Source organism: Acomys minous (genome assembly GCF_964271855.1).
Source record: "Acomys minous genome assembly, chromosome: 10".
Lineage (NCBI taxonomy): Eukaryota > Metazoa > Chordata > Mammalia > Rodentia > Muridae > Acomys > Acomys minous.
The window spans coordinates 103,307,916-103,313,476 of NC_140491.1; positions in this window are offsets into that span (position 1 = coordinate 103,307,916).

Below are 5,561 nucleotides of genomic sequence, written 5' to 3' on the forward strand. Positions count from 1 at the left end.
TTTGAGTTCATTAAACCAAACTTTTCTTACTCTAAGTCCTGGCTGCTTTAAGTGACACAAGACTAGAATCTCTGATATTTGGTAATTGCTCAGCATGGTCCTTGAGAGTCTTTCCTTGAGATAAAGCATTGAGTTGATGCTAGAAGCGAGCAATCCCAGTGACTGAAATCCACGTGGGCACTGCCTACTCTAGCTGCCTGCTGAAGGGATCTGCTCAGAGAGTAAAGTCAGGCAACCTCAGATTGCCCTAAGGACATGGTCACTCCCAGCCTCACATACAGATGCACACAGGTGAGATGCCCTGGGCCACACGAAGAATGTTCTGGAAGCTTCAGCTTCAGATGCCCTGTGTTCTATATTTTCACAATCCTAAGCTAAGGAGGAGTTTCTCGAGGAGACAGACTGCTCCTGATGCCGCCAGCCTAGTTCTTCCTCTTTGGAGAAGAAGACGCTGGGCCCGGGAGTATGGGTGAGGAGCAGTGGTGCTGGAGAAATGGGGGCCTGTGATTCCTGGCTGTAAGATTCAGATTCCTGGAGATGGATTCCACCACAACTTAATGCTGTCTGCAGCGTGTCCTCCCAGCAGCTGACCCTGGAGGTGCTGGCTTTATTGCCGTGATAATTATAGTCCATTTATTGCTCCTTATTTGAGACTATCTGATGTGAAATACAATACAAATTATATACCTCATTCAACATACTATATTAACTGGGACTTTTTTCTATTTTAACAAGATTTTATTCATTCACCGTTGCGTATTATTATTTGTGTGGCTCAGATACGTAAAATTTAATGGGGGAAAGTCATTCTCAGAAGTTAAATCATACTTTAAAGAACCCTAGGAGGGACTAAAGACTGGAAACTGACTTTCATTTGTCTGTGTAAACCACTGGATTGGTAAAGAACTTTCTGACCATTCTTTTTCACCTCTCTGTGTGTATGGCAGGAGATGCTCTTCTATGGCAGTATTTGGAACTTTTGTGGTCTGGTTCCAAAATGTCTCTCAAAAGAATCTGGCTAACCTGGCTTAGTTGACTACATCTGGTCCAACCAGATGTGGTTAATTCATAGGAGATGTAGACCAGAAAAAGGAGGAAGAATTTCTAATGCAGTACAGTCTGGTGACATGGAGAAAAATCTACCTCCTTGAACTTTTCTGTAGAGCTGAGGCAATGATGCACAGACCTTGTCCCATATGGTCAGGTCACATTGAGTGACTGCTGAGACCTGGTGTGAATAAAAATTGACCATCATTAATATTTCCTCTTGAGTCATTAACTGTTTTGTTTGTTTTTGCTTTGCTAGTTTGAGATATTTTTGACCTTGTATAATCAGATAATATACAAAATACACACAAATAACTATGCAAACATTGAAGACTTTCTGGAGAATGTATCAAAGAATTTTCATTCATTTACGTTGTCCCAAAGGCTTAACAACTGGTGCTTCCTCCTAGGAGACTGAATTTGGGCAAACTTTGAAAACTGGCATGTAATATTTCAATAATCCAGCAGAGGGCAGGCCTCTCAAACCTAACTGCTCTGTGCTGAGGCAATCCAAGTGCATTAGCCAGAGCTGGCTGCTGCATAGAAGCTGTTGGCTTTCAGAAATTGCTGCTGCTGTCAAGAAGTAAAAAGTAAGGAAATGTTTTTAAGACCTAGACAAATTCCTGGTTGCACAGCCACGGGGGCTTTTTTCCCTTTGTGCTCTGCCTTCTTATCTTTTCTTTGGCTTCCAAACATCTGCCTACTACACAGTAGTTTCTAGCTTCTCTTCCCCACTGTGGCAATCTAGCCTCAAAGCCCGAAGCATTAAGAACAAACAACCACCACAAAACTAAAATCTTAGGAGATTTTTCTCTCTGAGGACACACTCAAGAGTGTAATGGTGCTCCAAATAGAACATGAATTGTCAAGACACGTGTTAGGAAATGCGACAAGTGACTGGATTAAAGAAAGGATGTTTACTTCCTCACCTTTAACAGTTGAGTAGAATCCCATTGTGTAAATGTACCACAGTTTCTTTACCCATTCTTTGGTTGAGGAACATCTAGGTGGTTTCCAGATTTTGACTATTATGAATAAAGCTGCTACGAACATAGTTGAGCAAATGTCCTTGTTGTATGTAGAACATGTTTTGGGTATATGCCCTGGAGTGATATAGCTGTATCTTGAGGTAGAACTATTGCAAAAAATATGAAAAGTGCCAAATCGATTTCCAAATTGGTTGTACAGGTTTGCACTCCCACCAGCAATGGAGGAGTGTTCCGCTTTCATCACTTCCTCGCCAGCATGTGCTGTCACTTGAGTTTTTTATCTTAGCCACTCTGGCAGGTGTAAGATGGAATCTCAGAGTCATTTTAATTTGCATTTTCCTGATGACTAAGGATGTTGAGCATTTCTTAAGTGCTTCTCGGCCATTTGAGATGCCTATGTTAGGATCTTCTGTTTAGCTCTGTGCCGCTTTGTTTTTAGTCGGATTGAAATGTGCAGGCAAAGGGATGGAACTCGAAAAGATGATCCTAAATGAGGTAACCAAGATCCAGAAAGACACACTTTGTATGCACTCACTTATAAGTGGATTTTAGCCATTTAGTACAAGATAAACTTACTACAATTCACATACTCAAAGACGATAAGTAACAAGGAGGACTCTGGGGAAGATGATTAAATCTCACTCAGAAGGGGAAATAGAATACGCAGTGGTAGTGGTTAAAGAGAGGGAACAAGATAGGAGAGGGAACACTGGGTGGAGATCAGACCAGGGGACAGGGACAGGTACGGAGGGGGAGGGAGGAGAGGAGAGCAGAGGGAGGGCATGGAGTGCCGAAGGCCTGAAGAGAGCATATCTGTGAAAAGCTGTAGACCCCGGACAGGGTAGACTTCTGGGAGGACATGGGCAGTGATTCTAGATGAGACTTCTAGCAGAAGGGGCCATGGAGACTAAAGAGGGACACCCTCTAATTACACAAGACTCCTAGTGGAGAGAAGGGAGCATCAATCTACTAATAAAAACTTACTCTGCCTACAAACTGTGCAGGCATAAAGATAGAGCAGAGATTGAGGAAATATCCAACCAATACCTGTCCCAACCAGAGACCCACCCCATGGGAAATAGCCAACCCTGACACTATTAATGATACTTTGCTATGCTCACAGACAGGAGCCTAGCATAGCTGTCCTCTTAGAGACTCCATGCAGCAGAGGATGCTGAGCCTCAGCCTCAGAGACAAACATTGGGTGAAGCAAAGGTGTCAATGTGGAAAAGTCGGGGGAAAGATAGAAGGACCTAAAGGTGACAGGAGCTCCACAAGAAGACCAACAGAGTCAACCAACCAGGGGTTGAGACTGAAGCACCAAGGACCATGCATAGACTTGAATATTGGCCACCTACACAGATATAGCAGATGGGCAGCTCAGGATTCATGTGGGTCCCCTAGGAAGGGGAGCAAGGGGCTGTCTTTGACATGGACTCTGTTGCCTTCTTTCTGACCACTCTCCCCTGGCAGGGCTGCCTTGCCAGGCCAAAGGGGAGAAGGTCATGTTCAGTGTTATCATACATAAATTACACATTGTGAGACAGGTGTGGTATGAGGAAGTTTAGTATTGTGAGAAGGACAAGGGAGAGGAGAGGAGATACAGTGTGAGTGAGCCATGAGAGAGACAAAGGTACAAAGTGGGAGGAAGACAGAGAATCAGAGGGACAGGCAGAGAGAGAGCAAGAGAATAAAAGAGAGAAGAGGGAGGGAGGGAGGGAGAGACCGGGGGGGGTGGCATTGATATTAGTCCTTTATATCTGGTATGCAGCTGAGGCACATACCTGGTGACAGGTGATGTCAGGGGTTGCTAAGCAACCTAGAGGCAGGCTAGTGGATCTGCTTGTAAACTAACACTCAATCCTGATGCCACTTGATGAGCTGGGGTGGGTGGGTGGGGGCTTCCCCTTTTCTGAGGAATAGAGGAGAGGGAATGGGGGAAGAGGGAGGGAGGGTGGGACCAGGAGGAGAGAAGAAAGGAAGCTATGATAGGGATATAAAGTGAATAAATAAATAAATTTTAAAAGGATGTTGAAAGTGGACAGATTTGCCTTTGAGTATTTTCTTTGGTTAAAGACATTACTAGCTTTATAAGCAGTTTGTAGTTGTGTGGCACTGGGGGGGAGTCACTAAATATTGTTCTCCTGTATGAAACCAGGACAACTGCTTTAGATTTCATCAAGACCAAGAGGATGGCGATGTGGGTATAGTGTCTCACATCACAGAAAACTCTTCAATGTGATTATCATAATAGCTTTATCTCAGTGATATTCCACCCACCCATTACCACAGGAATATGAGCCTACATTGCTTTATTATTACACTTCTTATAATGGCTCCATCCTCTCTCACATGACAGGCAGTTTCTGGGGCATCATTGTAAGGTCTGAACTGCAGGGAAAAGGCACATTCTCCAAGATGTGCTGATCCATTGGGGCAAGTACAGAGGAAAAATGGCCAATGTGGGGAAGGGTCTGCTGACTCTCTTATGGAAGTTAGTTGAAGGTGCTGGAAATTCCTTCTGTGAGAAATGTAAGAGTTGTTTTCAAATATGTGCAGAAATAGGTAGGATCCAGAGAAGTCTAGGCAAGAGCCTAATCTTGCAGAGCAAGTGTGTTTGCTTTTGTTTGTTGACTGCCAGGGTGAGTCTCTGCCCCCAGCTCTGTTTATGTCTGCTCCTCAGCCTAGAGGTTCTTGGAACTAATGCCACTAATTCAAGGGAACTTATCCTCCAAAGCCCAGGAAAGGACAGGAAACCTCTTATACCTCCCTGAGCCAGGGGCACCATTTTTTTCCCTGATTTGTCCTTCCCTCTGAGCAGAATTCTTGCAGAAAGCCAGATTTCTACAGGACATAGCAGTTTGTGAGACTCAACATCCCAAGGGTCTAAGCCACATCCGGCGTTGGCCTGAGCAGAATAAATCAAGGCCCATGTATCTAAATCCAGAGACCTCCATCTTCAGTGACTGCAACATCCTCATATGCACTTGGTGTTGTCACTGTGTTTTTGGCCCCAGGGGATTTCCTGAACATGTCCCCCCCCCTACATATCCAGCCTTCCCATAAGAGACACTTATTTTTACCTATTATTGGAAGGCAGGGGGTTGGGAGCAGCCAAGGGTACTGTATTCCTGAAAGCAAATGTTAGTCTGAAAAATTAAGTGATTAAAATTGTAAAAGTCATGATCACATTGAGAAGGAACTTGAAAGATCCTAAGAAGCAGGCTCTGCATTACAGGAAGCTGGTTAGAGGCAGTGCTTGCCCAGGGAGAAGTACAATGAGGGGTGGGGCAGCTCTATGATGCCACCAAGGAGAATCTCATCCTTTAATTCCAAGGTGAAAGGATTTAAAGGGACATGGGCCTTGCACCACAACATACCCACTTAGGACTGAATAGTGAGGCCATGGGGAAACTAAGTGACAGCTAAAGTGGGGCACTCTTGCAAATCGTCTCCCACTTGAGGCGCTAAGGGCCCCTGGAAAGAGGGCTGGAGCTGGTGAACAGTTCCAAAGGATTCCATCCA